Below are 20,756 nucleotides of genomic sequence, written 5' to 3'. Positions count from 1 at the left end.
TGCCAGGCAAACCTCCTTTGAACAAGTGTACCAACAGCAACCCCAGACATGTGTTTCAGCCTTGTTGGGCCTCATCAGTGAGGTGGAGCTGTGCCTCTCTGAGCACAGTGAGCAAGGGGTCCAGTGGAGTGTTTTTCCGCAGCCAAATACACAGCATGCAGCATGTAGGCTACCATCCTGCTGCAACCTGTGGAGCAGCTACCTCGAACCTGACAGTGGCAGTTTACTCCTGCTAGTTGTTCAAAAGGCCTGACCCCAAATGTCAGGATCAGATCTAAGGTGTACATTTCTGTATGTGAGTCTAGAAAATACCTTACCATACCATAGATGTTATATTATGTTGGCTGAAAACCAATCGCATCATATGCCCAGCATCGCCAATTACATAATCGTCAGCATAACCATAGAGCGTCCATTTTAATTTCAAAGGATCCGCCATTTGCTTTCTCTTGCTTTTCTGTTCAAACGCTCTGCTAAAAACGTATTTAATTTTGTTCTGCTCTTGCACAGAGCAAGGCCACAAGTTACACGTTGAGAGACCATCCCAGACAGAAATGCCAAAACAGTACAGAAATATATTGTTTTCCTCCCTCACAAGTACTTGAAGGCGGGCAGAGAGGCATTTAATCACCAAGCCAGGCGCCAGCTGGTCTCGCTGAAATGGCAGAAACTGTAGAAACAGGACGTTAAAGGCATGAATTATACTCTCCTCAGGGCCCCCCTTCTGGGCCCTCTTAGATCAAACTGACCCCTAGCTCACGAATAGAAACTAGAAGATAGCATGCTTTGGAATGTGTCTCTCCTACGAACACAGTTTGCTCACTGAACAAGTGCATTATGTTCTCTCTAACAAAGAATCCTGTCTGTGTCTTTGCAAACTGCAACTGTTGCTAAATCAAGTAATATAGATTAACAAAGAAACGACTCAGAAGGTGTCATATTCGCCATAATTGTCAATCACCGAACCCTAGCTCAGGAAGATACATTATGGGCGGTTTTGATGTGTCACAAACTGATTGTATGATGGTCCTTTTGTATACATGTCACTGTTGTAGAATGCTCACTCTCTTGCATCTCACGAGGTCTGGGTGACACACGTTGCAAGACATGAGATCCACTCGGCCGACTGAGACTATTTGCTTTGCAATAAACCCTAGATTTTGGGAATTGTACCACGTGTCTGACATATCAGTTCATTTATGTTGATTGTGCCTTGTTTCCATGCGCGAGGGTCTTCAGGGCCTATCAAAAAATGGTGCCCGAATAGGGACCCTCCCCCATTTGCTCCATCATGTACGTTGAATTTGAAGAAGGCGGAAAAAAAATGAATTGAGGACGAGGCCGTCGAGCCGGGATCAAGAGGTGTGAAGTGGGAGAATGGAAGAACAGGCTCCCGCCCTTCCCCTCTCGCGCTTGGCCTAGAGGATCACGGCCCAGACACCCGCCACGAGAGGAGTTTGCCTATCTACCGGACGACCAAATACCCTGGTACAGGAACATACGGATGTGCCCATCTACCTGCCCAGCAGCCCGCCCTGTCCATGCCGACACCTGCGGCACGGACCAACTCGACTAAACCTACACGTCGTTAGAGATGCCATTAGGACCTAGCCAACGGTCAGCACACCTGTGCAAATATACACACCGGACACTCCCGCACCAATCTACACGAAGAATATACTCAGTGCTATGACATAGGCGAAAGACATACTCACGGACGTACATCTTTATTATTTTCCACATAGGCTCTCAAAATGCAGAAACGCAAGACGCATCATGAACTTATATAAAAAGGCTTGCTCACGCTTCTTCTAAGAGCCATGTACCATAATGAAGAATATAAAGGGGACACGATACTGAGGATAAAGCAATATGATACCGTAACCTAAAGCGCCCTGCATCAAACGGTTCCACCTATGCACCAGGCCCAAGTAGGCCGCAGGCAAAAGCTTCCATGAACATTGAATGAGCAAGAACTGGGTTGCTGACCCTGCAAAATGAGCCTGGCGAAAGCACACCGCCAAGGGCACGATGTTGCAATCTCGCACGCTGCAAGCCAACGCCAAGGTCGCACCTGCAAGATAAACCAGGCACACAGTAGGAAAAACAATATTAATTGTGTTGAATTTTGCCTCAAACACGGTCCCACCTCACGTGACAAAGTCAAACCTGACAAGATGCCAAGCCCAGGAGGAAAGAGACGCCTGAATCCCACGTTTCAAGACACAGGCAGATACAATTAAAAGACTCATTGGACATCTGCAGCAGTGGGAGTATTCGACCTCCCAACATATGAATAAATCCTCACATTGTTTACACCTACTCATATTAAAACATTGTTGCAAATGACAGGTGCACCGCGAGCTGGGAACAGCGATAGTCCCAGACTGGGAGGCTCGCGAGTGGACCAATTAGAACATGGGGTTCTTATCACTGACGCCATTCACATTGACCAATCCTCAGAGGTCTTCATGTAACAATTTTGATGTATCAAATTGAAGGGACAGCCCAGGTATACCACCTGACTAACCCTCAGCCACTAACACCGTTCTCTATATGTGCGCTATGCTAACCCTACCACTCGAGTAACCAATCCAGAGTGGAGATAGGTTTTTTGCTAAACTTTCCAAGTGACGCAAGTAGCGCGTCATACTAAGGTAAAAAGGGCCTGCGAGCCCCACGATTGTGTGTGTGTCAGGACGGACGCGTACGCTCCTTGACCCATCCCTGCCGTTTTGTCTAATAAACAGCAGAGTCACCTTGCTTCTTGCGTGTGTCTCATACTCTATCTCTTTTGGGATATACGGGAGGAGTTGGGGCCTCCCTGCCCGGAGGTCTGCGGACGGTCCGGCCGACCCCGGCAGAATTTCCCCCCAACAAGTTGGAGGCACTGCTGAGATCTGTTTAAGATCTGCTTTTTTATTTTTACTTTTTCCAGGTAATCGCGTTGCGAGGAGGCCCGGCGGCGCGGCCCCTTCTGCCGTTGCCCCCTTTTGAGGACTACAGGACCATCGCGGAGCTGCGAGAAGACCGGACAGCGCAATCCGGATATTGGCCCTCGGGAGCCGGTTGAAAAGTATCCCGCCCGCGGTTGGCGAGTGTCCAGACGTGGTCCAGACGAGGGGAGGTGGCGAGCCGCTTGGAGGGGTGCACGCAGTCGAGCGGCCCCGCATCAAGAGAACTTGGTGAGCATGCCACGCACAACAAGCAATGTGAAATTGTGAGGGAGGGGGGAGGAATTAAATACGGGAGGTGGGAGGTGTTGCACAGGTGCGCGGCGAAGGTTTGACAATTTAGTGTTGGCAATGGAATGAATGGTAGCCGAACGAGTGTGAGAGCAGTCGGCTACGTTACGCGAGGGGGGGCGGAGCACGAAAACATCACGTGCGGCCGCTCGTAGATACTGATTGGCCTAGGTCACGACTACGTGTAAGGGTGTGTGTGTGTGGTTTCCTACGATTTGGCATTTATTGATCAATGAGTAGATGAGGATCCCTATTGTTCGAGCAAGAAACTTGATAGGTAGATGACGTTTCCCTGTAGGCGGTAGCTAGTTAGTTGCCCAATACGGAAGATAATTGGCTGGTTAAGCCCTCCTGTCGAGGGGCGTATCACACGCGAGGCGACGCAGTGTGCGCAGTCCGATTATATTATTGATTACCTTGTTCCAGGAGTGACAAGAAGACAGCTGTGAGGTTAACGGGGGTAGATTGCAAGTGTATTTTGAACTTAAAGAGTATATGAAGAACTTACCAGTAGCTTGAAGAGATCGGTGACGTCACCAGTAGGGCTTTCATAGGATATCCCGAGCACAAGGCATCTTTCTTTCTGAGAGTGGTGGGGAAGAGAACTGTGGTAAGGGAGTGGAAATGGAGATAAACGGTAATGAGTTGATCGGGGAAAGGTGAAACGGGGGACGTGGCTGCGCACGGAGAACACCGGCCACGGCAAGTGTAGAAGAAGGAGGAGGAGCAAGTGAAAATAGGACGACTGTATAAGAACGTCATAAGGGGTACGCAGCCGCAGGGGGCTACGTGCGCCTCGGCCGCAGGGGGCCGTAAGGGTGTCGTGTAAAGGAAGAAAGACAGAAGAAAACATACAAATGTAAATACTATATTTTTATAATTTTCCTTAGCGGACTATCGCAAGTCCCCAAACTTACGGGGCCAGGTAACGATATAAGGCTGTATATTGTAAACTGCTAGTGAGATAACCGCTACCAAATAGGGGAAGGGTAACAAGTGGAGCGCTACTATGTCATACGGGACAGGATCGGGAGGGTGGGGGAACACCCTCACTACCCCACTACAACACATATGTACAACACTGTCACCCCATAGGGAGAAACTGATTAAGTATAGCTTAGAATGGACCCAGGGGACGGACAACAAAATGATAACACCGTGGCCGCCTAATGGTAGCTTCGATCCATATGCCCAACATTCACTACTAAACCATCTGCATAATACATACAAAGGGAAGAAGTTGGCAAACCACGTGGAGGTGTTTAACTTATGGAGGATGTTCCAAGGGTCCCGACCAGGACCAAATGGAATGTTCACTGTGGGGGAAATACCGGAAGAAAAAGAGATTAAGGAGGAAGGAGAGGATGGGAAAAAGGGTAGTGAAGACCCAAAGAACACGGGGAACGGACAAGAGGGAGGAGAAAAGAATAATACATCAAATGAAATAAAAAAGGAACCGAGCAACGATATACCCCTAGCAAAGGGAGTGAAAACAGAGGGAGGGGGGTTGTACCCTTTAAGGGAGTTAGGAGAAATAGAAAGAGGTCAGTTAAGGGCGGCTGAGGGGTACTCGAACCCGGCATACAGCCCTCCACCATATGTGGCTCATAGGAAGATGCCAGCAGGGGAGGGGAGGACTGGAGAAGAACAAACTGTGGAAATAGGAAATGATGAGTGGGTAGCTGCACAGATACTATTAAAATTACGAGGTTCATTAACAGGAGAAGAGAAGGAGGTAGTAAGGAAAACAGACGAGGATAATACCAGGGAGAGTGGAATGAGAGGGGAAGAGCTGTTACGGCAAAAGGAAGAGATTTTGGAGGAACGACTAGCAGAATTAAGGGATGAGCAGAATGAATTGATCAAACAGCTCGAGAGGGAGGAAAGAGAGAGAGCGAGGAAAAGGAAAGAAGGTAAGAACGAATTGGAAAAAATAAGGGAACGAACTGAGGAGCAAAGGAGAGAAGCTGAAAGGGTAAAAGCAGCAGCAGAAAGGGTATCAAGAGCAGTGCTGCGAGAAAAGAAAAGGGAAGAAGAAGAGAAAGAAAAAGAAATGGCAATGTGGAAGAGGAGATTACTATCAGAAACGACTAAGAAATACGAAGAAGGGAGGGTGATAGAGAGCATATTAGAAAGGGAAAGGGTGAAATGGGAAAGGAAGAAAGAGGATGAAAGAATACTGGAACAGATGAGTAGTGAAGTAATGGAGGAATTAAAAAGGAAAAGGGAGGAAAATGGTAGGGAGATGGAGGAGAGAAATGAAGGAGAAAGAGAAGATAGGAGAAGGGAGAGTGAAGTATGGGGGGATGTATATAAAGACACAGAAGTAGCAACAACATCAGCGCAAAGGGAAGCGGTTGATAAAGGAGAAAAAGGAGAACTGGACCTAATAGACTTACAAACAGTAACAATAAAGAGGAAAAAGACCGAGTGGGGGGTGCCGTTTATGACTGACTTTTGTAGTGAGGAAGAAGAAGGAGTGGAGAAGGAAGGAAGAAACAGTGAAAGGGAAAGTGGAATAAACTATACATCACCCGGACCAACACAGACTCACCATGGATCCGTAGGAGAAAGGATGAGCTGGAGAGAAGTGAGGAGGAAGAGCAAGGAATAGCGGAAAGACAGACACATGAGGCCGCACCGTCCCCATCACGCCCTCTCCCATCGCACCCTACATGCTCAACCACCTCACGCTCGTTACGCACAATAAAACTTGCGCCCTTCACAGACGAACTGACACCCTATGCATGTCGGCTTAGGGACCTCCCTAGACGCAGGCAGGAAAGGCGAATACACATGCCCACATTAAATACAGGAAATGATGGAAGAAGGGGAAAAGATGGAGAAGAAAGAGTTACGAGCAGGGGAAATACGGATGAAATTGACGATGTAGAAGAAAGGGAAGAAGAGGAAGGGTGTGAGGACTCGATTTTATGGAACACAAAGGGTAAAACGAGACATAACTTAATGCCACTTCTGGAGAGGGGAGGGGTTAGGCCACAGTATGTCCCTTGGAAGCATACAGACAAAGAAAATATAAAATGCAGGCTCCCATCATTAAGTGGAGGTGCGGGTAAGTGGATATATGAAATGGAAAAACACACCGCAGGACAGAAACTGGCAGTAGGAGATGTGAAGGGCCTTCTAATATCGATATTAGGGGATGCAGCGGATGACATTTGGAAGAGAGCGGGATTCCCTGGGGTAACAATAACAAACACATCGCATGATGGGGCACCATTCGCAAACTGCAGACATGCACTATGGCAGGCACTGAGGGTACAGTACCCAGACACATCAGACATAGGAGCAATTACCTCCCGCAAGATGCGTGAGAACGAAGATCCTGTTGATTATATCCAGGAAATCCAAGAGAAGTGGCGCATGGAAACTAGAGAACAATGGGACAAAACACCCGCAATATTTTATCATATACTAGTACAAGGGCTCTCGGAAGGAGTTCAGAAACAACTGAAGAAAGTAGTGGGAATGGAAGCAAAAGCATGGCCAGAAATACAACTGACTATAGTGCATCATTGCAGGACATGGCAAGGAAAAATGAAACAAAAGGAAGAGGACAGGAAAACGGAAGAGGCTAAACTAGTACAGAAAAAGCTTACTAAATACACAATGGAAGGGGCACTAATAACTACGCCTACAACAATGACCCAAAGCCCCACACAAGTAGTGGCTGCACAAGATCCCTCCCAAATACCACCTTCACAGACTATAACACAACAGGTGCCACCACTCCAACCATACACGACCAACATGGGAGGAGGATACCCAATGCCAGGAGCTGGGTATTATAATTACAACAGGGGGAGAGGAGGAATTATGAGAGGGAGAGGATACGGATATAATACCCAACAGCAGGTGGGAGGACTTAGAAATTCCTACCCCACAGGGCAACCAGTATACCAGGACAACACAGGGAGCTTTCCATGGCAGAGTAGGGAACCACCGGTGTGTTGGAGTTGTGGATTATTAGGGCACATGTCACGCACATGTAGAGTAAGACCAGGAACACCATCATGGAGTGAACAGGGACAACCAAGGCCCACACAGGAACAGCAGGGCATACAGCAACAGCAGACGTTGCAACAGGGAAATGAACAGCAACAACTAATAACACAACAACAGCCACAGACACATTCACTGCCACAACAACAGGTAGCGATAACACAACAACCCCAAGTACAACAAACACAACTGGGTAGGGTGACGGTCCTGGGACACAACCCTTACACAGGAAATGGTCAATCGTTGTACCCTCAATAGGACAGCCCACAGACGACCTTGGTGTGTCCCATCCTGTCAGTAACACCTAATAGTGCGGAGGAACCACGCATAGAGGTAACGATAGGTGACAAAAAGTTATCATTCCTTGTTGACACCGGGGCGACCCGGTCTTGCATAAGGGAAGGTAAATTTAAGATGTCAGGCGAAGCCATGAACACCCAAGGATTCTCTGGGGCTAAAGGGTTGGTTCCTTTTACTGATAACATTCCGTTATCTATAGGAGATTATGACCTGTCAGTCCCACTTCTATATTATAGTGCCTCACCAGTAAATATACTGGGGAGAGACATAATGAACAGGTTGAATATAACGATCTCATTTACTGAGGACGGCATAATTTGCTCCACTCCAGGGATTAACATGCTCACAGCACAACAGATTATGCAAGCATACTGCGGACAAACAGCCATTAGGGCGGAGCCAGTAGATGGCGAGCTCTTCCAGTACGGGACAGACATGGCATTTGCATGGATGCCAGGGATAGAGGGAAAAATATGGAGGAGGCCAGCAGCCTATCTGTTCAGACCAGAAACACCAGTCAATGAACAAGAAGGAAAGGTGGTTCCAGTGGACATTGAGAGCATTATAGCAACAGCTGATTACATTGCTGTACATGCCCAAGATAGAGAAGGAAGGGCATGGAGGGCAGTGATAGCACTAGCAGAAGGATGTAGACTCACCCAGGTGTCAGATGAGGAGCTGTTCTCAGAAGAGAAGGAGGAAGGTGAAATGGTGTTTATGATGAGTGTGGAAATATGGCTAAGAGTGGCGTACAAACAAGTAGCACAGAAAATTGCAATGGCACTTGAGGCACCCGCACGCACCCCAGTCCCCTTCTTTAAGGAGGATATGACAAAGGTACCCACATCACTGTGGACTACTAGCCCCTATGACGTGGGGTGCACAAAAAGTATAGGGGGAGTAAGGATAAAATTGAAAAAAGGTGCAATACTCCCCAGAGTGAAACAGTACCCACTATCAAAAGAGGCAGATGAGGGCATATATGAAACCATAACGGCCCTTATAAATAATGGCATATTGGTCCCCTCAGAATCACCATGTAACACGGCTGTATACCCAGTGCGCAAGGCTAAAGGGGGTTCTTGGCGCTTCATACAGGATCTCAGGCCCTTGAACAACATAGTAGAAGCAGAATACCCCATAGCAGCAAACCCGGTCACAATATTGTGTGGCATTCCAGCAGAAGCATCACGATTTACAGTGATCGACCTTAAAAATGCATTCTTCTCAATACCATTGCACCCAGACTCACAAGATCTGACTAGCTTCACTTACAGAAACACAAAGTGGAAACACACCAGATTGCCACAAGGGTATTGTGAATCACCCTCAATTTTCAACAGAATAATACAGATGGATTTGGGTAACATTGAAGTGGAAAGCACAGTGTTGCAGTATGTCGATGACATAATAATTTGCAGTACAAATGAAAGGACATGCAGAGAGGACTCATTAAAGATGTTGACAATATTGGCTGAGAAAGGTTACAAGGTAGACATGGAAAAGTTACAGTACTGTCAAGAACAGGTACTTTACATTGGTCAGCTCATATCCCAACATGGAAGAAAGATTGCACCACAAAGAGCACAGGCCATTTCAAACACACCAGTGCCACAAACAGTGAGGGAACTGCAGCAGTTCCTGGGTCTATGCAACTACTGTAGAGCATGGGTATTTGATTACAGTTCATACATAGGGCCCCTGCTTGAGGCGTTAAAGGAAGCTAATAAAGGGGAGAAAAAGCTGGGGTGGACAATGGAAATGAAAGAGGCTTTTGATGAGTTGAAAGATGCGATATCAACTGCTCCGGTACTGGCATCCCCAGACTATGAGTGACAATTTTTTATATTTTCACATTGCGACTCAGCAGTAATGAAAGCACTGTTGGCCCAAAAAACAAGCATGGGCTACAAACCAGTAGCATTTTACAGCGGCCACTTAGATCCTGTGATGCTAGGTCATTTCCCTTGCGAACAAGGTCTCGCCGCAGCTGCTTTTGCGGTAGAGAAAGCATCAGCAATAACCATGGGGTGCCCAACTACACTGTTTGTGGAACATGCACTATTTGCCATATTGAATAAACCTAAGTCCACCCTAACCACGCAAAGGGCATCAGGTATGAGATCATCTTATCCAGAGCCGAACTATCAATTGTTAGATGTAGCACGGTCAACCCTGCAAGGTTCCTAGCAGAAGTAATTGAGGAGGGAGATTATGCCCACGACTGTACGCAAATAACTGAAATGTACTCAGGTACTAGAAAGGTTGAAGAAAACGCACTAGAGGGAGGTGAGCTCTTGTTCATTGATGGGTCATCAACTATCGACCAGAGGGATGGTATAAGGAGGACTGGGGCAGCAGTGGTAAAAATGATGGAGGTACCTGTGTGTGTGGCCATGAAATGTGTACAATTACCACAGCATTACTCCGCTCAAGCAGCGGAATTAGTTGCACTGATCTTGGCGTTGAAGGAAAGCTTTGACAAACGAGTGACCATATACTCCGACAGCGCGTATGTTACATCCACTGTCCACTCAGGGCTGTCGAAATGGAGAAGAAGAGGGTTTAGGAGAGCTGATGGCACTCCAGTGCAACATGCCCTCCTATTGGCTGAACTAATTGAAGCAATAAATGACCCCCAAGAATTAGCTTTAGTGAAATGCACCCCACACTCCAATGGTGAAGACCACATCTCAAAAGGGAATGCAGCAGCAGACGCACATGCGAATTATGCTGCATACTTTGGTGAGATGTGGAACCCCCCAGAGTCACAGAGAGGGAGAGGGAGGGGAATGGCTAAGGAGATGTTGATAAGAGAAGGGTACACCCATCTCCCAGCCACACAGATTATGGAGCTACAAGCGGCTGCACCAATGGCCGAAAAAGAAATATGGGTAAAAAGAGGATGCACAATGTCACCAACCGACGCACTATGGCGCCAGGGTGACACTGGAAAGGTTGTAATACCATTGGCACTTTTGAACACCGCCCTAAGCCAACTACATTACCCAGCCCACACAGACAAGGAAGTAATTGCAGCACGAATTAGGGAAGACTGGTTCTGCCCCGAGTTAAATTCTCATGTGTCAAATTTTATCAGCAATTGCCTCACATGTCAACAGTTTACGGACGGCCACACTCTGAAGGTGATAAGAGGTACTATACCCCGGCCAGAGGGACCTTTCCGGCATCTCCATATTGACTATGTTGATATGATCAACGTATGTCAAGGAAATAGGTATATGATTGTAGTAGTATGCCCATTCTCGAGGTGGATTGAAGCAGGGCCCTGTTCACACCCAGATGCATTTAGAGCAGCTAAATTCCTAGTGAGGGAGGTCTTCCCTAGGTGGGGAGTGTGTGAGGTATTAAGGTCAGACAATGGCCCACATTTCGCAAACGAAATGTTCCAGCACATTACATCCTTGCTGAACATCAAGCATAAATTTGCATGTGCTTACCACCCACAGGCCAACGGTATATGTGAACGCCTGAACGGCCTATTAAAGGAGGCAATTGCAAAGATACAGCAAACAACAAAGAAGAGTTGGTTATATTGCCTTCCATTAGCCCTATTTGAGCTAAGGAATAGACCAGGGTCCGACCACCACCTCACCCCTCACGAGGTGGTTACCGGACGTCAAATGCGCCTTCCCCTAACGCCAACATCAAGAGCATTTACTGACCACGAGAGTACTGCGAGTGTTCTTGGTGATGAAATGTACCAATATGTGTCTTCTTTGATTACTAGTGTAGTGTTTGTGTCTCAACAGCTCGAGCGCACGCGGGGCGGGTCTAACAGCGATCAACAAGAAGACGTGGATAAAGAATTGGAAAAGGAAAGACTGTGCAAAGTTGCTAAAGGCGACCAAGTACTACTTCGCAATTTCAACAGAAAGTGGAACAGTCCACGATTCACTGGCCCCCATCTGGTAGAGGAGGTATCAACGAGAGCAGTAAAGTTACAGGACAAACGTGCTTGGAACCACCTACACGACGTAAAGATCTACAAACTCCAGACCCGCCCCAGCGCCACCGACAGGGCCACAGGAAGAACAACAACAGCGTCACCAACGGAGGAAGAGACTTCTCCCACAACTAACAGCCTAAGTGTCCCCATACCCTGCCACCCCCCAGATTCCCCAGAGACAACTATTAGAAAAGAAAGGGGTGATCCCCATACCGCCCACCCCATGGTTACACGATCAAAGGTTAAAGAGACTCCCGCCAACTGAGCCCCAAACCCTCTGCCCATTGACCCCCTACCCATTGTAGTAATAACTGAACTGAAGGACATTGTTTTTGCACATATACACATGTAAACACCTGAATGTTCTCTTTCTTTTCTCTCGCACATGCAGGTAAAGCGTAGTATTGTACTGTTAAGAGAGTAGATAACTAACGAATTCACTGCCCAGGAGTAGATGGTACCCTCAGACGATAATTACCTGGAAGAATTGTCACACCAATTTGTATATGAAATAAAACGGCCAACGTACCTGAAAGGAAGGAGGGTACGTGTCTACTACACAGCATTCCTCTTGGCCATAGAACATTCAATGGCCCACCTCCAACCATACTTGCCTGCCCTAAGAGATAGATCGCTTAGATTGGCGTGGGAACAGCTCTTCGCCTGGGCACTGAATGACTACTTGATAGGGAGAGCTTAATAACAATAACTAACCTTAATAACGAGCATATTAAGAATTTTCAGGCGGGCAACTGTAACGTCGCAAGAATAAGCTGCCGGACTGCAGCAAGGTAAGAGCAAAATGCCGGTGAAATTAGCATTTGTAATAAACTTGATAGGGATTTTAATGATCACCGGGTTCTTGGCTGCCTCTGTATGGCAGTACAGCTATGCTATTGATATTATTGCTGTACCCAAACCTAATATACCCCCACCCCCAGCTGCAACAGGTGTTACGTCAGGTGGTACTAGTAAAACCCCACACCAGGAAAATAGAGTTAAACGCAGCACATACTCAGATAATAAAGGCATTGACAACTATGTACAAGATTCCGCACACGTCTCTAACAACATGTGGTACCAACACATGACCAAAATAGGCAAGTAGACAACAGAAGACAGCTGCTACGTTTGCTCATTGATCCCATACGCCATGAGCGCTTCTCGAACATTTGTTGCTACGGAGATAGATGGAAAAATAGCACGATGTATAATATACCTGTCACTGTTCCAGACGAAAGGAAGATTTCAAGGGACAGTGGTGCATCTGGTGTGGAAAACACGAGATACATATCCATATGAAAACAACTTCCTTAAGACTTATTTGAGTTACCACAAGAGCAGTCTACATGCTGAAGGATTCAGATACATAACAAGTGGTCCTGAAAAAGGAGAAACAAAGAAGGTAACACTGCAGTACCTACCATGTGATTGGTACGCCGCTGAAGTCCCTGGTAAAAACGGATGTTGGGAAAGACCACTGATGATAATAACAGGGAAGGTGTACATGGACAACAAATGGGACATAGGAGTGGTTGGCAGCAACATGGTAATAAGAGAAAATATTTCAACTATTGATGGACATAACCATAGATGTTGGATGACTTGGATCAAGTACGTACCCATGCTTACGTGGATGGAGAAGGATGAAGACCCAATAACAATATTGCCGCTAACTGCGCCTAAGGTATGCTACCAACATAAAGGAGAGGTGGATGTGGGATACAACACCAACTGTGAAAGCGTGATGGAGTTACCTGAGGGGGGAGCAGGAACAGCAGTAGTAATGGACCATTACTAGGCCTGTGGAGACAAGGCGTATCACACACTGCCCCCTTTGTGGAATGGTGTATGCACTATAGTACACGTTAATGTACCATCACTAGTGGTACCCCAGAAGCATGTGAATATGGCGAATTTCCCCAAGATGGATGAAGGAAACAAAAGGAAGAAGAGATCTGCACAGCCTCAGAAAGGGCCAGAGAACAGACGCAACGGCAACAACACTGTCCTCAACAGAAGGAAAAGACAAGGAGAACCCCTGACAGGAAATTACCTGTGGGGAAGGTCGGAAACAGCACTCACCTCAATTCCGCCGGAACACAGACTATTCAGCAGAGCAGCTATGTTCTTCTCCTCAATAATACATCCTGGACTGCAGGCCAACGCAAACGCGAAATGGCTCCAGATAACTAGGTGGGAACTAATGATGACAATTAACTCTACAGTAAATGGATTCATCGCAATAAAAGAGGAATTGCGAGCAGTAAGAATGGTTGCACTACAGAACAGATATGTACTGGACCTCCTCACAGCAATGGAAGGAGGAGTTTGCGCAAAGATAGGACAATCATGCTGCACATTCATTCCTGCTAACGATGCTGACAATGGTACCCTCACGGAAGCTGTGTCACAATTGGCCCAGATGCACTCAAAAAGGATGGATGAAAGCAAAGGTGTGAAAAAGGATGAGAGCTGGTTTTCAATATTATGGTCATGGATGCCATCTTGGCTGTCAGATGGACTGAAGATTATAGGTGGATGCACTATTTTGGCTGGAGCTGCACTGATCATAATAAGATTTTGGAAGGCCCGGAAGGCACGCACCACAGACGAGATGATCGAAATGGTTGGTATACACCTCTTGATGCCAACAGATGACGGCCAACACACAGGCAAAATCATAAAGGAGAGAGAGAAGTTGCGCAACCAGATCATCACCAACCACCTAGACCCACCATCTGTGAAGCTCGAAAACCCAAGAAACCCAAGGAGCTACATAGGGAAATGGGTATACTGCACTCCTGGAGGAACATGTGAATATATGTATTGGTCATTTGAAGACCATGTTAACCACTATGGACATTTGGGAGGAATAACTAAAATATGGAGAGTAAGAGGAGATAAAGAAAAGGATATGTTTGTGGTCGACAAGTCGACCAGAGGGGGGACTGAAGTGGGAGAATGGAAGAACAGGCTCCCGCCCTTCCCCTCTCGCGCTTGGCCTAGAGGATCACGGCCCAGACACCCACCACGAGAGGAGTTTGCCTATCTACCGGACGACAAAATACCCTGGTACAGGAACATACAGATGTGCCCATCTACCTGCCCAGTAGCCCGCCCTGTCCATGCCGACACCTGCGGCACGGACCAACTCGACTAAACCTACACGTCGTTAGAGATGCCATGACGACCTAGCCAACGGTCAGCACACCTGTGCAAATATACACACCGGACACTCCCGCACCAATCTACACGAAGAATATACTCAGTGCTATGACGTAGGCGACAGACATACTCACGGACGTACATCTTTATTATTTTCCACATAGGCTCTCAAAATGCAGAAACGCAAGACGCATCATGAACTTATATAAAAATGCTTGCTCACGCTTCTTCTAAGAGCCATGTACCATAATGAAGAATATAACGGGGACACGATACTGAGGATAAAGCAATATGATACCGTAACCTAAAGCGCCCTGCATCAAACGGTTCCACCTATGCACCAGGCCCAAGTAGGCCGCAGGCAAAAGCTTCCATGAACATTGAATGAGCAAGAACTGGGTTGCTGACCCTGCAAAATGAGCCCGGCGAAAGCACACCGCCAAGGGCACGATGTTGCAATCTCGCACGCTGCAAGCCAACGCCAAGGTCGCACCTGCAAGATAAACCAGGCACACAGTAGGAAAAACAATATTAATTGTGTTGAATTTTGCCTCAAACACGGTCCCACCTCACGTGACAAAGTCAAACCTGACAAGATGCCAAGCCCAGGAGGAAAGAGACGCCTGAATCCCACGTTTCAAGACACAGGCAGATACAATTAAAAGACTCATTGGACATCTGCAGCAGTGGGAGTATTCGACCTCCCAACATATGAATAAATCCTCACATTGTTTACACCTACTCATATTAAAACATTGTTGCAAATGACAGGTGCACCGCGAGCTGGGAACAGCGATAGTCCCAGACTGGGAGGCTCGCGAGCGGACCAATTAGAACATGGGGTTCTTATCACTGACACCATTCACATTGACCAATCCTCAGAGGTCTTCATGTAACAATTTTCATGTATCAAATTGAAGGGACAGCCCAGGTGTACCACCTGACTAACCCTCAGCCACTAACACCGTTCTCTATATGTGCGCTATACTAACCCTACCACTCGAGTAACCAATCCAGAGTGGAGATAGGTTTTTTGCTAAACTTTCCAAGTGACGCAAGTAGCGCGTCATACTAAGGTAAAAAGGGCCTGCGAGAACCACGATTGTGTGTGTGTCAGGACGGACGCGTACGCTCCTTGACCCATCCCTGCCGTTTTGTCTAATAAACAGCAGAGTCACCTTGCTTCTTGCGTGTGTCTCATACTCTATCTCTTTTGGGATATACGGGAGGAGTTGGGGCCTCCCTGCCCGGAGGTCTGCGGACGGTCCGGCCGACCCCGGCAGAATTTCCCCCCGACAAGTGTTCAGAACGCCCCTATGAAAGTGATGAGAGACTCCTTTGCAGATATGTACACAACCGGTCCCTGATCGACGCGTCCGGCCAGAGAGCAAGAAGGCGAGGGTCCTGAAACGAGGCAGATTGAGCCAGATACGCAGTCACCACAAGCCTTGGTTGTGTCTTTATACGGACGAATTGCGCCTTGAGAGATGAGCTGATTGATCAGGTGAGTCGTGCCCTGATTCTTAACAGCCCTCATATTGGTTAAGAGTTGCTCTTGCAAGATCAAACGCCCAGGGTAAGGTACGAATAAGATCAAACATGCCTGGGAAATTGTCTTCCTGTCTAGTGCGATTTTTCCACTGCGGTAGACAATCATTGGAAACTGGCCAGGCTGCGCCACCCGTAGGGTCGCCAGCGTTCGAGATGTATGTGAAGAATGGAGTAGGGGCAATAATGTTTTTATGAAATTTGGCATAGGCAAACCAGACACGTAGAAGATTTGCAATGGCCAAAGGATGGTAGTTTTGAGATGCCTCGAATAGAACATTTGGAATCAGCATTGCTGCACAAGAAAGCACGCCCTGCAACATTTGACGTCATTAGAGACTGGAGGAAGGAAGCTAACCTCTGTTTAAGAGGTAGAGAGAAACATGCGTGTAGGCACAAATCTAATGCAGACAGAACTGGAAGAAAAGCAATGGGATGAGGATATCAGAAGGGTGGATAGGAGTCTTCAATTAGGCATACAAAAAACATATCCACAACAAGAGTTGCATGCATCAGATGAACTAATCAATAAGATTTTAAATAAAAAAAGGCAAGAACGTCCTAAAAGTAAAATTGACACAATTGCACCAGTGCCCATTGCTCAGCCTCAGTTGCCACCCCCCCTTCCAGTTGTTCCATCTGCACCAGCTCCTCCTGAACACGTGATCCCATTCCCCCTCCACCTACTGAGCTTGAATCAGCAGCTATCAGAGAAGGCAGCGCTGCAGAGGCGGGGCCTGCACAGAGAGGAAGCACTAAAATAACCCGTAGTATGGTTAGCAGTGAGAGAAAGAGAGAGCTGAAAGAACAGGCAGAAATGTACATTGAAGGCAATGACGAGGGATCGACGCTAGGTTCAATGTATGACTACAAGAAGCTCAGCGAAAAACAGGTACTGTTATAATGCATGGGAGAGTAACTTATGGATAGATGGAAGCAATTAACTGGTATGGTACCGCCGCAGAAGTTTCAGGATTTGAATGCCTTTTCACGTTTGAGGGAAAGTGAGTCAGAGATGGAGGAGCACGTGGACAGGCTATTTGAGTTTAAAGGTGAACTTGGTGAATTATATTCAGAGATGTTTTCTGTTCCTGGGTTTCGGTACAAAGAGGCAAAAAGAGGGAGACAAGAGGTGACACCATATGTCGTGCAGCGTTTCTTTCCGCCGTCAAAACCTGTTATTGAAGAAATAAATATAGGTACACGGGAGGCGCTTAAATGGATTATGGATGCTAGTATTCCCATAATGGAGGTGTATGATACGTTTCAACTGTATACGATAGAGATAAAAAGGAAAGTATTGCAAGTAATGGTTGAATATTTGCAAGATAAATATGTTGAGAGAAATGATTGCTGTCCCTCTGAATTAATGGCAGTATACAAGAGAGCATGTTTAACTGAAACTGGAACGACTGCTCTATCCCTCGATCTATCTATAGTGCTTAATAAGAGAGAGGAAGAAGGAAGGTCCATTGCGATATTTCCGATGAAGAAGTCCCTCCCACTTTTGTGCCAAAAGTAGAAATTCCTGGTATTAATGGACAACCAGCGCAGGTAACAGAAGCACATTATACACCACAATATGTACATGTCCTTTTTTCTAGACAAGAGGTGAATAATATAAAACAAACAATCCCTGATTTGAGAAAGAATCCGGCAGGATTCTATAAAGAAATTGAGTCATATTTGAAGTCGTCCATTTTTACTATGAGTGATATTGACCTATTATTCCATGTAATTCTCCCAGCAGATATATGGAAGCAAATTAGGAATGTAGATGATCGTGAAACTTTGGGTGATACATGGGAACATCTAATAAAAGAGGATTCGGACAGAAAAGCTGGCGAGAAGTCATCGTCAAATATGTAAGCATTACCGGCACGAATAGTACAGAAATTAAAGATTACAGTACCTGAAAGGAGAATTATTTGGGACAAACTAACTGCATGCGTGCAAGGCAAAGATGAATTGGTTACTGGTTATTTTAATAGATTTGAAGAAGTGTTTGCAGATTTTAGCGGTCAATATTTAAGCATTGAACTTGGGAAAAGACTATTTGTTGACAAATATGTGAGAGGGTTGTTACCGAAGATTCAAAATTTAATAATGACATCTGAAAGCGCGTGGCAAGCAAAATCACAGAGTGAAGTGTTACATATGGCACAATACTATGAGAATAGAGTAAATTCAGAGAAAGAGAAAGAGGTGAGGGATACAGTGAATCTAAAAACAAGAGTGTTACTACAGCAGGTAGCGAATAATAATAGGGGCAGAGGAAATGCACAAGGAAGAGGGAAGTACTCCAACATGCACAGAGGTCCAATTGGGCTAAATCAATGTGCATATTGTAAAGAAGAGGGTCACTGGCGAGCACAGTGCCCACATTTGCAGAATAGAAATGGGAATGCTCTGAGAAGACAGAATAGAGGTCGCCCGGGAACACAAGGACAAAATAGAAACACTAGCATGCCACAAAATCATCATAATGGAGGAAATAACAACCAGAATCAGAACCAAAATCAAAATCAGCAGAATGGAAAAGGAGATGGAAATGTTTTTGATACTTAGTCCAATACATACTATTCTGGTGACTTCACATCGGATGATGTATTGTTCCGCTAGGACATCCCAAGACAGGGGTTGGAACCGGTGTCTATTCCCGTTGATCAGAAAGGACCCTACATAGAAATTAAAATTGGGAATAAGGAGCACACTTTTCTAGTGGACACACGTGCACAGAAGTGCTCAATAGAACATCACTTGGTTCCAGAGATACCACTGTCAGGGCAAAAGAATGTTTCAGTAGGGTTCGCAGGCACCCCAGTAATTAGTCCAGTGTCATAGTCAGTACCCATAACACTAGGTCCATTCACCAAGTCTTGCCCGTTCCTTTTGACACAAAACAGCGGTGAGAATTTATTGGGGTTAAATTTGTTGAAAAAATTAAGTGCGGTTATTCATTGTTCTCCTGATGGAGTGTTTTTGACAATTGCACCACAAAAAATGCCAGTATCACAATTTTTGTCTAAACCATTGCCAACTGAGTTAAGTAATGTACCCACTTGCATATGGGCAATGAATGATAACGATGTTGGTTGCTTCAAATTAGAGCCGTTGAGAGTTGTTTTGAAAGAGGCAGTCACATTGCCACGTATCCCACAGTATAAAATTTCAGTGGAAGGTGAGAAAGCATTGAAATGCATTGTTTCTAATTTGGTTAAACAAAACGTGATTGAAGAGATTACTGGTAGCACTTGTAACAGTCCCATTCTTCCAGTTTATAAGAAAGGAGGTAATGAAATACCATATTGTTTTATAATTGATTTGTGCACGTTGACTAAAGTAGTTGATCCCCAATTTCCGTTTGTACCAGATGTCACTACCATTTTGACAATGATTCCAGCCTCTGCTTCACATTTGAGTGTCGTAGATCTTAAGAATGCATTTTTTAGCATCCCAGTACATCCCGAAAGCAGATATTTATTTGCTTTCATACTAGGAGGGCGTTCTTTCAAATTCACACGAATTCCACAAGGTTACACTGAGAGCCCGAGTATTTACAGCAGAGCACTAAAAGAGCAGCTAGACATGTTAGAATTACCAACGGGTTGTGTACTATTGCAGTATATTGATGACCTGTTGATTGCTGCTGACTCAGAAGACATTTGCAAAGAGGGTACCGCTATGTTATTGACACATTTAGCAGTGCATGGACATAAAGCTTCATTGAAAAAATTACAGTATTTTTGAAAGGAGGTGGCCTATTTGGGCTACCTTCTTTCGAAAGAGGGAAGAAGACTGACACCAGAAAGGATAGAGAGCATCTCTGGTATGCCTATTCCAAAGACACAGAAAGGAGTCAGAGCCATAATAGGCATGGCTTCATATTGCTGGCAGTGGATAGCAAATTTCACTATGATTGTGAAACCAATGGAGGCATTGACAAAAAAGGCTGTTGCCTTGCCTTTGCCATGGAATGAGGAATGTCAGAATGTATTTCATCTACTCAAAGTTGCGTTGTGCTCAGCTCCAGTTTTGGGCACACCAAATTATGAAAATGATTTTAAATTGTGCATGAAAATGATGGCTGTGGGCTGGCTGTTTTGACTCAGGAACAAGGAGGAAGAAATAGACCATGCGGTTATTTTTCTTCCGCGTTGGATCCTGTCGCTTGCTCTTTGCCGCGCTGTTTACGAGCTGCCGCTGCGGTGACCACGTCAGTACAACAAACCGAGGGAATGGTTTTGGGTTATGCCTTAACCTTAATGGTGCCTCACACAGTAGACGTTCTTTTAAATAGAATGCAGACGCGACATCTTAGATCAGCTAGATTGACTAGATACGAAATTGTCCCTTTTGCACAACATATCCAAATTCAGAGATGTTGCGCTTTGAATCCTGCAGAGTTAATGCCCCCTCCCAATGAAGATATGGGTGAGAAGAAATTACCACCCCATGATTGTATAATGGTTACTGAACAAGAAACGAAAGGAAAAATTGAC

The sequence above is a fragment of the Ambystoma mexicanum genome, chromosome 3p, assembly GCF_040938575.1.
Source record: "Ambystoma mexicanum isolate Mex_15411 chromosome 3p, UKY_AmexF1_1, whole genome shotgun sequence".
NCBI lineage: Eukaryota > Metazoa > Chordata > Amphibia > Caudata > Ambystomatidae > Ambystoma > Ambystoma mexicanum.
Note: the sequence above shows the minus strand (reverse complement) of the source record.